We start from the raw sequence: 20,476 nt of genomic DNA, 5'->3' as shown, positions 1-20,476 counted from the left end.
TTATTATACAGTATGATAAACACTGTGATAGCAGGGAGCACTGGGTGCTAGGGAAGCTTGTAAGAGAACATCAGGAAAGGCTTCCTGAGAGATTGATGCTCAAACTAAGCCTTAAAGAACAAACAGGAATCAGTAGGGCAGAGACATCCAAGGGCACATCATCAGATTGTGCAGACATTCTGAGACAATGAGAAAATCTGGGACATTTGGGAGCTGTACTTTAGTTCAGCTGGTAGGTCAGGAGACAAGAAAGGCATGAAGTAGCAAGAGACGAGACTGAAGAAAGAGAATCAAAGGAGGCAAAAATCTAGAGGTTCTTGGTGAATTCCAAGGTTCTTCCAATCACTATTTTCTTTTTAAAAAAAGAGCTATTAAGGGGCACTTGGGTGGCTCAGTTGGTTAAGTGTCTCCCTTCAGCTCAGGTCATGATCTCAGGGTCCTGGGATCGAGCCCCACATTGGGCGCCCTGTACCATAGGGAGCCTGCCTCCCTCTCTCTTTCTGCCTGCTGCTCCCCTTGCTTGTGTTTGCTCTCTCTCTCAAATAAATAAATAATATCTTTAAAACAAAAGAGCCATGAAAGAAGAGAATTTTAGGAACAGAAGAGAACTTGGATATCAACTACAGCCATCTATTTTATACACAGGTAAGCTCAAGCCTACGGAGGTCAAATCAGGATAAGAGGCAATACACTGAGAGGATGGGATGATAGTTCACATATGTATAACATCTTATAGCCCATCACACTCTTTCATTGCCACATATCAATAATGGAGGTAAACATGAACAAGCCAAAAGTTATTAGCATGCCTCAATCACTGCCCGGGATGAGTATTCCTCAGTAAGACCTTTTATGTCTCTGGATCTCATTTTCTTTTTTTTAATTTATTTTTTTATTTATGATAGTCACACAACAGAGAGAGAGAGAGAGAGAGGCAGAGACACAGGCAGAGGGAGAAACAGGCTCCATGCACCGGGAGCCCGACATGGGATTCGATCCCGGGTCTCCAGGATCGCGCCCTGGGCCAAAGGCAGGCGCTAAACCACTGCGCCACCCAGGGATCCCTGGATCTCATTTTCACATCTACAGAATGACTAAGGCTTTTTCCAGTTCTAATACTCCACATTCCTACAAGCTAGCACTACTGAGTCTTTATTGCCATGCTGGAAAAGAATAACTTTTCCTCCAAACGCCTGGAGTTATAATTTTCTGAGGGTTTTCAAAGGGGATCTAACCTGTATTTCTAATTATAATCCTTTTCATGCTTAAACAAACTAGTTACAAATAATCTAGCACCACCCTTATTAAAACTGTCTCCAATTAAACGAAAAACCAAGATGCCTCCATAAACTCTGGAAACACCTCTGATCCCCAAAGAGTCAGCGTTGCACTCCAAACTGAAATTGTTTCATGATATGCAAACAAAGTCCCAAAAATTACAGCTTTCTTTTTTAGTTTAAACTTAGGTACTGAAAACCCACAGGAACATTCAATAATAAAGAAATGAATATGTTGCACCTTCCGCCTTTCTCAACATTTATTATTAAAGACATTTGCAGGAGAACAGGCTCACATTGCTTAGGAATCCATCCAGCCCTGCTGATAATTCTCACTATGAGGTAAGGAACACAATCCGAGAGGTCCTTCATCTTCTGGAGAGTGGAACAATGTGGCTGTCAACACAAAGATTGAAGATGCAGGTGGACGCTACTCAGCAGGAGCAAAAGGATGCCTCGGTAGCAGGGATCATGTTTCATGCAAATGACCTGAAAATCAAGAGAAGGGAAGAAAAAAAAACAAAATGTAGTTTTCTAAGTTTTTCAACAATGGTATCTATTTTAAAAATAAGGGTTCTGTGCTTCAGGGCACTGTGCTTTAGTGTGAGATCTGAACATGGAAAAAGATCAGTTGCCCTCAAGGAGTTTACAAGGAACAGGAGAGATGAAAACTTAAAGTAGAAGGCAGCAAGAGATGAGTATCACAAAATCAGAAGGTGAGTTCAGAGAGGAGAGAAATCACATGCTGGGGTATCAGTGAGGCTACAACCAACTTGGGCAGAGCAATGCAGGGCTGTGGCAGGAGGTAAATGAAGCAACTGTGCTCCAGTTGTCTGAATCACCTCCCTCTCACCAAGCACTCTTCCTTCACTTAACAATTTCCCTCCTTGCATCATCTGGATTTCTTTCCTTCTTTCACTTGTTCATTATGTATCTCCTCCACTAGAATGCAAGCTCCATGAGAGCAGAACTTTGCCTTGTTGTCTTCAATGTCTAGATCATGACTAGTGTGGAATAGGTATTGAGTAAATGGTATAGGAAGTAAGGCAGGCATGCAGGAAATAAGGAAAGGAAAGGGAAGGAGGGAGGGAAGATACAGTCCACAGAGATGAACTTATGACCCTATCATCTTTACCTTACATCTTATCTACATTTTAAAGTTTGATGCGGATTACTTGCACTGAGAGATCTCCCTCTGCTCCCTTTAGCCTACCTAATTCTTAACTTGGCCCTAAATTCTTTTACAGTTCTGTGTCTGGCCCTTCCCCATCATGCATTGCACCAAACTCCACAATCATTTGTACATGCCATGTCTTTGCTCCTGCTATTCCTGTGCCTAAAATAGCATCCCTCTTGTACCCTTCTCTGCCAGATAAACTCCCACTCACTCTTCAAAACACAATGTAGCAATTTAGCAATACTTAAAATGTTAAATGTACACTCCTTTTGATCCATCTACCCACTTTTGGAAATGTATTCTTGAGGTTTTCTCACATAAGACCAATGTGAGCTCTTCTAGGAAGTTCTACACTCTGAGGCCAGGCCACAGGCTCTCCTGTGTTCGAGTAACACACAGAGCACCCCTCTCATTTATCATTTATCCTACAGTGTCTACCTATTCCTTTTCAAAGTATTCTCCTCATAATAAACCTGAGCAGCTCAGGAAACTTACATCCCTAATGGGTAGACAGACAAAATATCAGTAAGAGAGCAAATAAATACATAAATATATACTTTCAAATAAAAGCTGGAGAAAAAAAGAGGGATAATGCAACCTCCAAATACGGAATGAGGAATCTCCTTGGGGGGGGGGGGGGATGGAAAATGTTTATGTTAAGGAAAACGAAAGAAACAAAACTGCTTATAAATTATAATCATGGCTACGTATAAAAATGTACCCTAAAGACATTTCCCAGAAAAACTGGACTGAGATATACCTAAAGAGAATCTTCCTTTTTTAACTTACTTTACTTTTTTACTTACTTCCTTTTTTAACTTACTGTATACTTACTTTGTAACACAGTTGACATATTTTTAAATCTAAATTCTCCTCTAAGTGGCAGTACTATGCACTTTGACCTTTGCTCAGGCGTGATCCTGGGGATCTGGGATCAAGTCCTAGTTTGGGCTCCCCCTTGGGGAGCCTGCCTCTCTCTCTCTTTCTCTCTCTCTCTCTCATAAATAAATAAAATATTTTTTAAAAACATCTTTTTTGTACTGAAGACATCTCAAGAATTCTTTCTTAGCTGTTAGCTCTGAACCCCAACATTTCCTACATCGCCTTGCATACACTTTTCTGTGTATATGGTATATTTTACAATAAAAAGAAAAACTAAATATTTTTATAGGGTCAGAATATTCCACAAGTAAAATTCTTATATGAAATGAGGAAGTGAGGCAAGCAAGACCTATTGGCAAAGTTGCTTTTTAGCTTTTCCCAATGTTTAAAAGATTACCACCTTAATAAGGGCATACATCTTCAACGTGGATGGAACTGGAAGGTATTATGCTGAGTGAAGTAAGTCAATCAGAGAAGGACAAACATTGTATGTTCTCATTCATTTGGGGAATATAAATAATAGTGAAAGGGAATATAAGGGAAGGGAGAAGAAATGTGTGGGAAATATCAGAAAGGGAGACAGAACATAAAGACTCCTAACTCTGGGAAACGAACTAGGGGTGGTGGAAGGGGAGGAGGGCGGGAGGGTGGGGGTGAATGGGTGATGGGCACTGAGGGGGGTACTTGATGAGATGAGCACTGGGTGTTATTCTGTATGTTGGTAAATTGAACACCAATAAAAAGTAAATTTATTTTAAAAAGAAAATAAGGGCATACATCAATTCACTTGCCTTTTCATAATATTATATTTGAGTTGGAGGGCTTTATTTATCTTGTAGTTAAATAAGCAAAACATGTAATGAATAAATACAGTGTATTTACTCTCATCCATTAAATGGAAGTAACCAAATATAATTATATTGGTCAATCCAATAACTAATCCTGAGTCTTTTGGTTTAAACCAGCATATGGGAATCATTAAGTTAGCCAAAGCCATATCTGAGCCACAAAAGTTAACACATGAAATTGCACCTGGCAGAAGTATCTAGAACTTCCTATCTGAAGTGTACTAGTGACAGTTCTAAGCACTTTGGAAAACAAATACAAAAAGTTGAACTGTCTGAACAATATTAAAGCCACAAAACGTGAAACAAAATAAGCCTCACAGTAACCAATTTTTCTATAGGATGTATCACTTCTTTTTTGATCATGATATTCAGTGGAGAGAACTTTTCATCTCTTAATCCAGAGTCCATCACTTACCCTGTACAGATGAGTAATTTGAATTAATCATGTAACTTCTCAGGCCTCTAATTTTCTCTCTATAATACATAGGGTGTAGGCCAGCCATCTCTAAATTTGCTTTCCAGTGCTAAGATTCTCTGAAACCAAGTGAAACGTATGTATGTATGTACATAGGTATGTATTTATTTATTTATTTAAATTTAATTATGAACATACAGTGCAATATTGGTTTCTGGAGTAGAATTCAGTGATTCGTGACTTACACACAACACCCAGGGATCATCACAAGTGCTCTCTTTAATACCCATCACCAATTGTAGCTCATCCCCTACTAAGGGAACTGTTTTTAAAAGAGAACCCTTCACCTTAATGCTCAACCTACAATTTATCTGCATTTAAATGATAAATGACCTGACAACCAAAGGAAATAATAGAATCAAAAGACAATCAGAATCCCAAATAAATTATTATAGTTATAATCTTCCTTCCTTAAATTGACCTAAAATGGACTTTGTTATCAATAAATTCCCCAGCATATAAAGCAAGAACACAGACCTTAAGGAACCCCAAGGGGAACATGATTAAATTGAAAGAAAACCACATATTTGATAGGACAATCATTTCACAGTTTTCAAAGGGCCTTTCTACAAGCTGTTCCTTACTTCTCCTGTGATGTTTCACAAAAGAACTCATTAGGCTTTGAGAAGTGCCAGTTGACATTTGTAATCTGTGTTTCAGGTTATAATATGTTGTTAAATGTGAAGAAATAAAATCAGTGATCTTTAATTCAAATAGATCCATAAGCATATCCAAATGTCTGTTCTGCTTGCTACAACAGCTACAGATGACTCGATTTTCACCTTGAACTTAAAGCATTAGTCTACGATTAGGTCAAGAGATCTGAATAGTCAAATAGGTAACTCATCACTTCCCTACTAGCATAGGCCTATGGGTCCTGCCCTTCAATATTGGGTCTGGGTGAAGAGGTAATGTTTTTGAATTGCAATCTCTGTCCTCCACTGCCAGTACAACTAGCAAGTAAGGAAAAACTGATTTTTTAAGGACCTGTGTGGAGACTGATGTTAAATCTACTTTGGTGTTTTAATAAACTGATGAACATTTTGGGCTTGTTAAAATCATCTTTCTCCAAATTTGAAATTCTTCATCACATTAAGCCGTATTTTCTCCCAGAAATTAACTATCCTAGAAGAGTCCTGATGGAATTCTTTATTTCACTAAGAGAAATAAAAATATTCTAAATAGAACTTCCAGTTTCCATTGTAAGAATGATGCTAGCTAACATGTACTGAGTGCCCACAATGCCAGCAGGCACTATTAGATGTTTTACATGCACTATCTCTTTTAAAACTCATAACGAGTATAAGTGGCTAAAACTATCATAATCCTCTTTTGCAGATAAGGACAATGAAGGACTGACAGATTAAGTAATTTGCCCAGGATCACTCAATAAGTATTGAGTCTAGGACTGGAACTGTGGAATCCAGACATAGTGCCACAATATGTATCTTTTTAAAATATCTCTATACATTGCTGTCATATTCTTCCTTCCAGTCCTATATGATAGTAAATACCACTTAAGTTACCTTCACAGCCCTCAGTAACTCTCTTCCTCTGAAAACTGCCTACACACCCGCACCCTGGAAGAATCCTATAAACATGTACCTACTATATTACTTTGCCTTTTTGATCATAGCTGACTGGATCATGAGTGGACACCTGACCCAAGCCAGGCCCATCAGAATCCCTCAAGAATTTAAACTGAAAGCTCTAGTACAGAAGCATTAGGAGCTGTCATGTTAATGGCCAAGTTCTCTAGTAGTCAAGTTCCCCAGCTACCTCTGGGAACTTAGCCCTTTCCTGCATACTGCTTACCCAGTTTTCCTAGATTTCTATGAAGTTTCTTTTCCTGAATCTAGGTTGCATGAGTGGTAACCAAGATACAGTCATTTACTCATTTAATAAACTTTCAAGCATATCCTATATGACACGCATATAGATGGAAACTTAGTGGGTGGAATCCAACATTAAAACAATTAACCACACAAATAAATATATAGTTTCCAACTGTAAAAAGTGCCACAGCAAAAAAGTATGGGTTCTGTTAGAGAGGGAATTACTTTTGTCATAAATGAGATAATATATGTGAAGCACTTAGCACAGGGCCGAGTTCCTATTAGGCTCTCAGTATATGTATATTCTTTGGACAAATCTCTCTAAATGATAAATTATAGTTCTGGCACAATGTCTTCCTGGTTGAGGCCCATATCCTGCCAAACTGTTCTAATTGACTGCTAATTTACTCCCTGCTTTTGGTTTCTGCTGCCAAATTATTATTCCCAAAATATCTTTTTATTATGCTGCCTATTTGTATCCCATGCCAAAGGATTTGGACTCTTTCCAGTAAGCCAGCTGTGAGGTATCAAATGAGAGAAATGTAGGTAAGCTGGATTCTTGGTCACCTGCTCCCCCAACCATTACTCCAAGGGAAAATAAAGGTATATGCTTCATGCACCATGCCCAAGAGGGTGCATGAAGAATGAATGTCAGGTAGGCCCCTACAGCATCATTTCTAATGGGTTAAATAAGTATTCCAGCAATTCAATCTGCCCAGATAAGTTTTGACCAATGAGGGAGGGAGAAGGAATGGAGAGAACAGTTCTGAGATAAACCCTTCATTCTTCAGCACTGGAAAGACTGCTTTGATCACTCAGAGCAAACTTCTGTGGAGATGGTCAGTTTAGTAAAAAAGTTCAATCATCTGTTTCATCTTCTTCACCATATCCAGTTCACCATATTGGAAACATTCTCTTTGAGAAGCAGGAAGAGATTCAGCCCCACCAGGTGCTAGTCTGACATCTATTCTCTCCTCCTCCTCTTCCTTCTTCTCTTTCATCTCTCATCTAAAGCATGTTGTGACATTTCATGTGGCTACACAAGATAACAATCAATTACACAAGGACCTAGCTGGTTTACAATGGGAATTATAGCTGTAGGAAATAGAGTTTATTCCTGGAAAGGATAATGAGAGTGTAAGAACTTTGATTTTATGAATCACACTACCCAGTGTGGAAACAAAGTACACCTTATGAAAAAATCATTACTGTTCATAAAACTATATCCAAGTCTGCTCCTGAAGGAGTAGTGAGTTCAATGAAACACATTCCTTTAACTCTCTTTTCCAGAGAAACACTGTAATACCCATTAAATGACAACTTTGAAATGAAGTAGCACTTAGCAAAATTGCTTACAAACTAGCAATTAAATGTAAACTTCTTTGCCTATCAGCTTCTTTCTCCCTCCAATTTTTAAGTGTAAGTTAAAAGAGATCCTTAGAGAATGTTCAACAGATAAGGCTGAAGCAAAATAACATTTTCTACTTCCACAGTGCCTGTCAACCCAATCAATGCAATATGAGTTGGGCAACTCTCAATCTGAGTCCAGGAATGTCTACTTCCCTCCTTTATCATCAACCTGAATTTTGGCAGAGACAGAGGGCACCTGTCCATGGAATTAGTGGGTTTGGATCCCAGCTGCTCAGCCTGCCTGCCTCTCTCCTATCACTGACCCTTACATTCCTCAGGAGACCGAAGGGAAAGGAGCTAATAAAATTCTCAAAGATGTCTTCTTGATGATAATTTCAAAAGCCATTGTGCAAATTTTTCCCCCATCCTTGAAGACCTGGGGGCTTGACAGAATAAAGTGGAAACACTTTAGAAAGGATGAATGATATTCACAGCAGACTTCAGAATAAACTATATTTTTAAATTTGAAAACAGGAACCATTCATGGAACATTAGTGAGCCAGGAAACTGACTCGGAGCTAAGTATTCAAAGATCAATACCACATAGTAACTACCCTTCAGGAACTCCCAGTCCAGTAGAGACAATCACTTTAAATATTTTCAGGAACAATACAGGTTTATATAGTACTGAAAAGAATATTTGCTATTTTGATGCCCAGTACCTACCACGCTTCTGATATTAGCATCCAATTTTGCCTCCCCCATTGGATTCAGTCTGGATGTAATAATTCAGTTATGGTATTATGTCTAAGACCAAACTAAGCCAACTGGATACCAATCTCATTGAAAATTATATATGAGGTGCTATCAAATTACAGAAAAGGATTCATAACTCAGCCAGGAAAGATCAGGGAGACTTTCTGAAATAAGTGATACTAAATTTGAGTCATGAAACCCAAGCAAGAGTTAGGGAAACAGGATCAAAATAAAGACACTTAGGAGAATAATGCACAAAAGAGATATATGGGGGGTGGGGAAAACACCATAATGGAGACACACATGTATAATTCATTACAATAAAAAGTTTGAAAATAACACTGATATTTAGGCTTCAATTCACTCCATACCTATTGAATAAGAATCTCTGGAACTGAGACCAGACATTGGTCTTTTCTAAAAGGCTCCCAGATCATTCTAACTGCAGCTAGAAACAGCACACCAAACCATAAAAGACAAATGCCTGCACCTACACAGCAGACCCTTCACATTCTGGTCCTAGATTTCACTTTTCACTTATTTTTCCACCTCTTGGCTCTCTTCTTTTTTTTTTTTTCTAACCAACAATACTAAATTTCTTGTAGATCTTCAAACATATCATGCCTCCTCAACTATTTACACAGGCTCCCCCTTCCTCCAGCCTCTCAGAGGCTACCCTCCTCCTCATTGGACATCTGGGAAGTTGTCAGTCTTCATGGCCAGCTCAAAGCCTAGCTCCCCTGGAAAGCCTTTCCTGACTCCACTACAGATGGAGGAGCTTCTTCCTCTGTCTTTCCCCAACACCTATCCCTACCACCACTGGAGTGACCATCTTACTTTTTTTTTTTTTTTTTAACCATCTTATGATCTTATAAGACTTTTCACCTCTCCTGCCACAATAGACTCTGAGTGAGGATCTTGTCTTACTTCTGTATCTCTAGTCTAATATATATGATTGCTCCCCAACAAATATTTGTGAAAATACAGCAAAGAGTAAAAAATCTACCCATCTTCTTCCCTAATAGATACTGGATATACTAATCAACTACATTTCTTCCACTCAAGTAAAAAGTCTTAAGGTCTTTAGAACTCCTTTTCAGAGTAGTCATACAGGAGGAACCCCTGCTTAAATATGAAAATAGCCAGCTACTCCTATTTTACTTTGATTATCTTTGGATAAATTCAAAGTTAAGGAGGTAGGACAGACTGCCTGAGGCCAGAAAATCTTCTCAATGTCTCATACAGCAACCTCTAAGTCTTTGCCAGTGTTGGAGAACACACAGGAATATAGAGATCAATAGTCTACCCCTTCACCTAGATCAAAGGCCTCCTGGGAACAAAAGCTACAGTTTATTCATTTGAATTCACAGGCCACATATAACGTGGTGTCTAGATTAGAAGAGGAACCCAATAAATGTATAGAAATAAAATAGTCACCCACAGATCTGGCTATCAATGCTGGTGTTTTCATGGGGTATAATCTGGGATGTCAGCTGGAATATCTTACACATGGCCTTAGCATGTGACTTGGGCTTCCTCACAATGAAGTGGCCAGGTTTCAAGAATGAGTGACCCAAGAGAGCAAAGTAAGTATATGGCTTTTTTAAAAAACACATGGCATTTTTATGACCTAAATTTTGGATGTCACAAAGTATCACTTTTTGCTATACTCTACTGGTCAAGGCAGTCTCAAAGGTTCACCCAATATCAAGGAGAAGGGATATAAGCCTCATCACTCTATGGAAAGACTATCAATACCACATTTCAAAAACAGCATAAGGAATGGAAAATATTGGGTAATTATCTTTGAAAAATGCAGTATGTCACATACCTAGGATGATTATGCAGATAAAATGAGACAATGATATAAAGTACTTAGCCTGTGCCTGGCACATGGTTAAGTGCTCTGTAAAAAACAGCTATAGGTGGTTTTTTAGTGTTGAAATGGCCCTTTCACTTTCCACCTGTGCCACAGAACCACATGGACTCACCTACAGATGAACTATATAGTCACAGAGACCAAGAGAGTCACATCACCAGTAAGTGGCAGAGCCAGGATTTGAGCCCAAGCTATCTGGCTCCCAAGTCTGCCCTCTTAATCTCTGTATCAAGAAATCTCTCTTTTGGAACATTTATCTTGTTGATAAACCTGAGAACCTGAGGAAGGAAGAGAGCAGCCATCGGTGAAATGAATAGCTCACCAGATTGTGAACATCCAGTACTAACTCTGTGCCCATGGACATTGGTGGGGTAAAGACCATCAGACAGTTCATATGGACCATGAGCCAGGGCTCAGTTCCCAAAGAAGGGGATCTTCCTTGATCCTAGCATCGACTAAACAGCATTTGGTTATCCACCAAAATCATCCTGGGTCAGGAGAACCTGTTCATGTCACTATCACTGTACAAATGAACCTACAGAAAGGCAACAAAAGCAACCAGAGCACCAGCAAGGCAGGGGTAAGCTGAGCTAAGTGTTGAGGAGAGGTGGAGATGGGCTCTCCTCCCAGTGTGACTTAAGAGCATGAGCCTGGAGGCAGCCATCTGGGCTCCACTTCTTACCAGTTAAGTGATCTGCAGTCTGAGCCCCAGTTTCCTTGTTTGTAAAATAGGAAAATGACAATAAGAAAACCCCTGATGAAGGGCTGCTGTAAGGATTAAAGAAGCCAGGGCTTGGAAAACAATGACACCTAAAAAGTGTTCAAACAGAATTAGTGAAGATTCTAAGAATATGGAGTTTCCAGTATTCCAGTTTGGGGCCCAAACGTTCACTCTCTTGGCAAACATTTACACAGAGCTATGCATATGTGAAAGGCTGGAGCCCCCTCTCCACCCTCCAAGAGCCTGATGAGACCTGCTGCCCCATAACTTGCACTTCTCCTTTATAACCTATATTACATTGGCATTTCTTGTTCAGATCCTGTCTTCCTACATAGACTGTGGTGCTCAGCAGGGCACAGATCTGTTTTCTTACCTTTAAATCCCCAGCACAGTGCTTGGTACCTAATAGGTACTCAATAAATATTTGTTGAACTAAAGCAAAGGATTGCAGAAGGGGAAGTTGTGGGAAGTGGGGTTAAGGAGGGATATGATGAGATGAACACTGGATGTTATATTGTATGTTAGCAAATTGAATTTAAACAAGATATTTTAAAAAATGAATGATATACAGACAAAAAATTTGTTGAACTTATCAACAAATAGAATAAAAATTCAACTCCCAACTCAAAAAAATAAATAAAATATATTAAGAATAAATATTTTTAAAACTCTCAGCCCTATTTTCCAGATACATAATATATTCTAAGAATTCAGTATGCTCTCCCTCTTCCATATAGCTGTCACCATCTTCTTTTCTACTCTTGAAACAAACATTGAAAAAGCAAAATAATAAATAAATATAATTTCAGATAACAAGTGCTATGAAGGAAATAATCAGGATGTTATAATACAAAATTTCTGGGTTGAGCAAGCCTATAGAACCAACAAGAAGAATCTATCTGGAACGATGCTGCCATTAAGTGGCCAGGACTTTCCTTCTTCCCTGTGGGCCTAAGACAACTCTCTCTGAAGGATACTAGACAGGCAGTTAGGAGGCAGGATTCTGACACAAGTGCTCTTCATCCTTACTTAACAGGAATCCAGACAGTCTGGGGAAGCTCCTTCTACCCACCAAGGCAGCATCAGCAGGAATCTGTTAAAACTGCAAGGGCACCAAGCAGACCAAAATAGTACAACAAAGGCTCTGAAAATCAAATTGTCATTGAAACCACAGCCTATAAAAGTAGCCCAGGACTTGAATACTAAACCTAAAAAGGCTGAGTACCTACCAAAATCAAATAAAATCCAGAGTCTCCTGATGTGATAACCAAGATATTCAGGACACAACCCAACACACCAAGAAACAAGAAAATCACAACTTAAAAGAAAAAAAAAACAATCAACTGACACCAACACCTAGATGAATCAGATGTTGGAATTATCTGACTTTAAAGGATTTTAAAGAAGCCATCATAAATATGCTTCAGCAAGCAATTAAAAAAGCTCTTTAAACAATGAAAAAATATAAAATCTCAGCAAGGAACTAGAAGTTATAGGAAAGAACCAAATGGCAATTATAAAACTAATAAACATAAAAAAAACAAAATTTTTAAATCTGACTGGATGGATTCAGTTAGCAAAGTAGAGATAACAGGACAGAATCATTGAACTTAAGAATACCTAAGAGAAATTATCCAATATGAACAACGGAGAAGAAAGTAAAAAGCAAAGCAAAACAAAACAAAAACAAAAACAGTTTCAGGAATCTGTGGGACAACGAAAGACCTAATATTGACATCACCAGAGAGGATACAGAGAGTAGCTAAAAGAGTATCCCAAGAACAATGGCTAAAAACTTCCCAAATTTGGTATAATAAAGCCACAGATTCAAAAAGCTGAGTGAATCTTAAATAAGATAAGCACAAAGAAATCTATACCAAGACACATCATAATTAAACCTTTGAAAACTGAGACAAAGTCAAACAGCAGAAAAGGAAATATTACCCATAGAGGACATCAATTCAAATGGCAGCAGATCTCTCAGATTTCTCATCGAAAACCACAGAGGCAAGAAGGAAGCTTTTTTCATTTTTCAAGGGCTGAAAAGAAAAAGAACTGTCAACCATGAATTTATATCTGGAAAAACTATCCTTCAAGAATAAAAGGGAAATAAGGGCGTTCTTAGATGAAAAAAAACTAAAAAAAAAAAAAAATTGTTGCTGGAAGACCCACCCTTAAGAACGGCTTAAGCAGGTTCTTAAAACAGAAAGGAAATGACAAAAGGAGACTTGTAGCATCGGGAAGGAAGAAGGAACAACAGAATGTGCAGAAATATGAGCAAAAGAATAGATTACCCTTCTCACAACTTTTCTAAATTATATTTGGTATTTAAAATAAAAATAATAATGATACTCAACACAGTATTTAAAAGTGGAAAAGGTAAAAGGACCTGAAAGGAAGTAAGGTTTTAACACTTCGCAGCCAGTGGTAAATGCTGCTACCATTCAACTGTGATAAGTCACATACCTATACTGAACAGCCAGTGCAACTACTATGAAAATGTTGCAAAATGATACACACAAAAACACCATAAACTGACAAGTGTATCACTTTTACAAACCACTGAGCCTGGTTCTAAGAAACACAATGCTTTATATCTAATGCCTGATTCTTAATTTATGAAAAATATACTAATGGTGAAATGTTTATACGTTTGACTCAAACCAGAAATTGTATTATAGTCTGTTAACAATATATAAATTACTAAATCATCCACTTGACATTTTTCCCCCGAGATGTGTTTAAAAGGATTTTCTTCACCTCACACATGACTTTATGATACTTTTTTAGTAATGTGGGTCAAATTACCATACACACAATAAAGAACATTTTCAACAAAGTACCCATAAGATAAAATTCAAAAAAATCTTTGTCCCTTGATTGGAATAAAATTAACCACCTCAATTAAAAAAATAAATTTATGGCTCAGGGAGCAATACTTTAGAGAGAAGGGTCAGGAAATGTCTTTCCTTGAAAGCAATGTTTGAGATCTTAAGATAAATGCATTCCAGGTAGATGAGTACCCTATGTAAAGATCCTAAGGCAGAGCTTGCTTTGGTTCAAGAGTCTTCTACCAAATAGATTATTTATATGTGTACCTTCTCTAATTGTTTTTGTTGCCTAAAACACACAGATTCGGGCAGCCCCGGTGGCCTTGCGGTTTAGCGCCACCTTCAGCCCGGGGTGTGATCCTGGAGACCAGGGATGGAGTCCCGTGTCAGGCTCCCAGCTCGGAGCCAGATTCATTCATTCATATTCTCTCTCTCTCTCTCTCTCTCTTTCTCTGTCATGAATAAATAAAATATTTTTTAAAAAGTTCACACTTTTGAACATTCTCTAATTTAAAAAAATAATAATAAAAATAAAACACACAGATTCTTTGTGCCTTAAGAGTTTTACTGATATGTGCCATAAGGAGAAATATCCAATCAATAACAAAATCAGCAAAAATGGGAAAGTTATTCGGATACCAGTAAACTCACAGAGATCTCAGAATAAATGGTGCCTGGATTTGTCTTGTGTCCCTTTTCCCCATCTCTTTGCAAATGATTCCATGGAGGTTCCTACCTTTCTACCTTATCCCTCCCTTCTTTTCTACCTTATCCCTTATCCCTCTACCTTATCCTTTCTACCTTATCCTACACACAATTCAATCTTTACTTCTTTATCTTGGTACTTTTTTTTAAAAGATTTTATTTACTTGAGAGAGAGCACAAGCAGGGAGGAAGGGAAGAAGGAGAAGGAGAAGCAACTCCCCCTAGGAAGGGAGCCCAAAAACTCAGGGCTTGATCCCAGGACTCTGAGATCATGACCTGAGCCGAAGGCAGACACTTAACCAACTGAGCTACCCAAGTGCCTCATCTTGGTATTTTTAATATGGAAAATAAGTGTCAATTTGTGAACTTTTTAAAGTAACCTTAGATTACTGGTTCTCAACCAGGAGCAATTTTGCTCCCAAATGGCACATCTGGCAATGCCTGGACACATTTAGGTTGTTATGAGTGGGAAGTAGCTGCTACTCTCATCTAATGAGCAGAGGCTAAAGATACTGCTAAATCTCCTATAATGGACAGGATAGTCCCCCACAACAGAGACTTATCTAGTCTGATGTTATCTGCTTTAGATTAATGACTATAATGTCCATCCTAAGGGAATTCCAAGAACTCTGTCTCCCACTCCAGTGTCTAATACTGATTCCTCCTTGAAAAGTCAGCTTGATCTTTTCCCAGAACATCAAAAGCACTATGGGTAGTAATTCCCAAAAGATGCTCCATGTGTCATATGACAAAATCCTTCTGTGGTCAAACAAGTTTCATAAATGTTGGTCAAACAGAGATATATAGGTTCCTCTTATTCTTGGAACTGGCTAGGTCAATAGCGATGGCTAAGACCACAGGCTAGAGTAGAAATGAGCACCAAAAACAATAGCAAGAGCTCTTTAATGACTACTGAAGAAGCAAAGAGGTAGACAAGGAGACTGGAGTCTAGCAATTTCACTGACAGAGGCTAGAAGGCTCTCTCACACCCACTGATTATCTTCCCCTAGGCAACTCACTGGGGAAAGTGATGGATACACAAGCAATAGTGGTACAAAGAGCAGGAAACACCTAGGTAAGAATTTAAACCCAGTATTGGTTTCTTGGGACTACCATTATAAAGTACCAAAACCTGGGTGGCTTACAAAACAAAAATGTACTGTCTCACAGTTTTGGAAGCTACAGGCTTAAGGTCAGGTTGTGGCAAGGTTGGTTCTTTCTAAGGACTTGAGAAAAAGATCTAATGTGGGCTTCTCTACTTGGCTTATACATAGCTGTTTCCTCCATGTATCTTCTTACATGGAAGATTCGGAAGTAATGGGGGTTAGGACTCCAACATATATTTTTTGGGAGGACACAATTCAACCCATAACACATGGCTAGTTCATACTCTTTGTTCTGGTCAATGGTTCTAGTTTTTTGGCCTAAAATCCTTTCACCAAAGCTATTAGTGAACAGTAAAAGGGACATATTTAATTTAATGCCTTCTTATGCATGAGCTACTTCATACAGAAACTGTCAAAAGCTAGACAGTAGGGGGGAGAACAGAAGAGAGGCCTCATGTTGAATAATTGGGGGCTATTTGTGCTTTCCAAGGTAAACGAACTGAGCTATCACAAACATGTCAGCATTTACCTTCAGACAAAGTGTGACAAGAGTATAGGCAAAGGGCAGTTGTTCTTCCCACTGTCAGAAATAATCGTAAAGTCTGTCAAACCTCAGACACAGAGTTCTTATCTGTGGAGAGCCCACCTGAGGCAGCCCCTTCAAATCTAGCCTATCTCCTACACCTGCTGCCATTTATTTACATTAAATGGATTGCAAATTGTAGCAGTTATGTGGATCTTGACCTGAAAGCCATCAGTGCTCAGGCACCTGCCTCACAGACATTGTACTCCTGTAGAGAACTGGCTGCATTCCATTACGAAGTTTGGGTCCTGTTAACTATCCAACAGCAGGTGTGGATAGCCAATATATGGGCCACCGATGACCTGCTTTGGTGTTTGAGCAGGAACCATAACCCATGGAGACGGCATTCTACATCAACTGCCACTGATAATCATATGGTGCCAAATGTCTGCATAACAATCATTCCTCCTCTCTGTATTATTTCATTTAAAAATATGTACAATATCCTTACTACATACATGCTAGAGACACAACAACCCTATGAGATAGATACAACTACTATTCCCATTTTATAGATGGGTAAATCAGAAGGCACTGAAGGCATAATTTACCCAAGGGCACACAACTTGCAAGTCTAAGAATCCACCTTTGAACCAAGCAACCTGTCTTCAGAATCCATGTTTTGTTGTTGTTGTTGTTGTTGTTTTTAAAGGTTTTATTCATTTGAGGGGGAGGGAGGGAAGCACAGCGGGAGAGTGAGAGAGAGAAGCAGACTCCTCACTGAGCAGAGATTTTGACACAGGACTTGATCCCAGGACCCTGAGATCATGACCTGAACTGAAGGAAAACACTTAACCAACTAAGCCACCCAGGCACCCCCAGGATCCATGTTTTATTCATTGGGCTCTGCTGTCTCTACATTGGCTCTGTGAGCCAAGATGCGAGGTTTCCAAGGTTACATGACAGAATTTGTTCAAACATGAATATTAAGAGAATCCCTGAGTATTCTACTCTAAGTTCTAAATATATAGACATTGCTCAGAGCAATCCTGTAAAATAGGTACTATTTCTATTCCCATCTTTCAGTCTGGTAAATTGAAAGACAAAAAGAGGTTAAATAATTTGCCCAAGAGCACTTAAAATATATCTCAAAAATAATGCTAGATGCTGGAGGTATATCCTTGAACAAAGTAACCATGGTTCCTGCCTTAACTGAACTTACACCATAGTTAAGAACACAGACAAGTAAATAGGCAACTGTTACACACTGCGGTAAGAGCCAGGGTAAAGTTCTGTGTACTATGCGAGCACATAGAATAGTTAGCCTTCCCTGAAAAGACTTCCTGAGGACTGATATTTTGGGTTAAACTTGAAGATTAAGTTAGGCACGGAGGTAAAGATAAGACGGGGAACTGTTCCAAGAGAGTAAAATCAGGAAGCAAGACAAAGGGCACAGTTTGTTCTAGGAGTTAAAAGAAAATTAGTATGGTTTGATGTGTAGAGTGCAAGGAAATGGAGTGGCAAGAAATTAAGTGGGAAAATAACATATGCCCTAGGAACAATGAGGACCCACTCAGTTTTAGGAGGTAGAGTGGTATCATCAGGTCTACATTCAGAAAGACAACGCTGTAGAGCATGGATTGGTGAAAGGAAGACCTGAGTCAGAGAGTTTTCTCTCTCCCTGCTGGGAGTCACTGCAAAAATAAATCCAATTTAATATCATGCCAGAATTAAGCTTAGTGATTGACTATCTATATGGGATGTGTGGTATAATAAAAAATGTATTTGGTCTTTGTGCCTAGTTTCTGGCAGAACTGTTAGAGTGCTTGAAATTTCCCCCATGACAGGAGTGTATTTTGTTATTCGTAAGGAGCCCCTTTTGAGCACCCCTGATTTATGTTTATGAGTGATTTAGGCTGGAGCCTTTAGATAGCCTCAGGATGGGTCACCAGAAAGATCAAGTAATTACAGGATTGAAACTTTCAGCCCCACCCACTAATGTCTGGGTAGGGGAAAGGAAGAACTATAGATTAAACTCTATGAAAACTCTTAAACAAGATTTGATGAGTTTCTAGATTAACAGACATATGAAGGTGCGGAAGAATGGCACCAATAGGAACCCTGATTTATAGCCAGTCAGTCAAAAATATAAGTAACAGTCTAGACTTGAGATTGGCATCTGAAGTATGGAAAGCCTTGTAAAACTGAGTCTTTAATCTATCTTCAGATAGATGGTGTCAGAATTGAGTTAAATTTGTAGGATACCCTGTCAGTATCATTGAGAATCGCAGGACTGTGTGGTATGAAAAAAGTTCTCACACATCTAGTGTCAGAAGTAACTGAGAACCGAGGAGAAAAATAGTTTCTCATTACAGGACAAAAGAGAGAGAAGCGTCCTGTGTAACTCCTAAGCCACTGATTTATACAATTAAATAATTGGTGGTGCCATTTTCTGGGTAGAGAACACCAGAGGAAAAGTAAGTTGAAAGACAGAAGTAAAAATGAGTTCCATTTTGGACATGTTTGGTTTCAAGAGAATGTAGAACCTCCAAAAGACTGAGAGAAATCTGGACATGAGATAAAACTTTCTAAATTATCAGTAAATAATTGGATGTTGAACCCAAAAGAATAAATGCATTGACTAGGAAAAGTACAACAAGGAAAAGAGAACAGAGTTTCATGCAACATCATCATTTAAATGATAGCCAACAAGAGAAGCCTCCAGAAGAGACTAATTTGGATCATTCAGGAGTAGTAAGGAGTGAGGTACATAGGTATCAGAGAACTCAAGGGAAACTAACGGAAGTCTTTTCAAATGATTTTGTGCTGTAGACAAGTCAATTAAGACAACTGGGAAGTATCCATCTGATTATGCCATTTTAGAAAAGCAAAATGCTTGTTTCTGAGGGTTGTTTAGGAAGATAATGGAGAGCCCTCTAAAGAGAAATAGAACACTCAACAAGCAATCATTTCTTGTCCCTCACCACTGTAGGCCTAGTAGGTAGCTGGATGGGTAAATCACTCAAGATCTTCTGGGTGCCACCTGCAGCAAAAGAAAAGCATCTTCATGGGCAGCCCTGGTGGTGCAGCGGTTTAGCGCCGCCTGCAGCCCAGGGCGTGATCCTGGAGACCCCGGATGGAGTCCCATGTCAGGCTCTCTGTATGGTGCCTGCTTCTCCCTCTCTTTCTCTCTCTCTCTCTCTCTGAATAAATAAAATCTTAAAAAAAAAAAAAAAGCGTCTTCAACTCTAGGAGCATTCACATAATAGTACCTAACGTTGAGCTAATCATCTACCTTCAGGCTCTTTCTTCGTCAACACATTATAATCAGAGACAGAGTTGGATATAATTGTGAGGAGAAAATCTGACTCAAGGATCCTTAGCCTACCTGCTGCTGATGATCTAGTGTCCTACGTTTTCCCATTCCATTTCCCAAGACACCATAATCCCTGAATGCAACGGTTCCCACAGGTGTATGTGCTGCAGCCATGGTTAAATTTTTTTTCCTATATTCTTCCCTCCAAATTAGACATGTCTTTTCTACTTGCCTCTTTTTCAGAGTCCCATGAGCAGGAGATAAACCACTCAAAAGCATTGTAATGCAATGGAAAAAAGCTACTGAACTTGCAATCAATTGGCTGGATTCCCAGTTTTACCATTTATCAGAACTGTGTGACATTTTAGTAGGTAATTTTTCCATGAATCTCTCTAAGCCTTAGAATACCTACCTCTCAAAGGTATATAGATTTGAGGAGGGGGTAGTATGTCAAAACTCTCTTTTAACGTAATATAGAGCCATCCAGTCTTCCCAACCAAATCTCTTGGAATTATAATTTGTCTAGCATGGAGTCAGATTTGCTTTGGTAATTGATGGACTTTTTTCATCTAAGTTTCTGTGAGAATGTTATTTCTGAAACTCTGTAAGAAGAAACAAACACCTCATTTCTGGGTGGGCTGAGTTCTCTAGTGTTTAATCAGAAAGGTGTGATGAGCCTCAAAGGAGGAATTTCCTGCTACTTCCTGTTTTAGCAGCCCTATATAGAAACAGCAAACTAGCATTTTAATGTTGCTTTACCATCTCCAAAGCATTCTTGCACACAATTTGAAATTA

General features: G+C 38.9%; 1 protein-coding gene and 1 pseudogene across 15 annotated transcripts in view; one reads left to right on the top strand and one right to left on the bottom strand.

Annotated features, from left to right (window-relative positions):
- CRH (corticotropin releasing hormone) overlaps positions 1–20,476 on the bottom strand; it is a 178,547-nt gene that overhangs the window by 103,464 nt on the left and 54,607 nt on the right. For 9 of the 15 annotated variants that reach the window (XM_041769121.1, XM_041769129.1, XM_041769118.1 and 6 more), the window contains one exon: positions 1,574–1,766. The exons of 1 other annotated variant lie outside the window; for it this stretch is intronic. The gene's annotated coding sequence lies outside the window, so the exon portion shown is untranslated. Of the gene's footprint in view, positions 1–1,573; positions 1,767–13,144; positions 13,240–20,476 lie in introns of all 15 variants that reach the window. 5 more of the 15 variants (XM_041769123.1, XM_041769117.1, XM_041769119.1 and 2 more) reach the window with 1 other exon arrangement.
- The window catches only part of LOC121498621, a 136,575-nt pseudogene that overhangs the window by 100,184 nt on the left and 15,915 nt on the right, over positions 1–20,476 (top strand).

Source organism: Vulpes lagopus, chromosome 9 (genome assembly GCF_018345385.1).
Source record: "Vulpes lagopus strain Blue_001 chromosome 9, ASM1834538v1, whole genome shotgun sequence".
Taxonomy (NCBI): domain Eukaryota; kingdom Metazoa; phylum Chordata; class Mammalia; order Carnivora; family Canidae; genus Vulpes; species Vulpes lagopus.
This window is presented reverse-complemented; position numbering and strand designations above follow the sequence as displayed.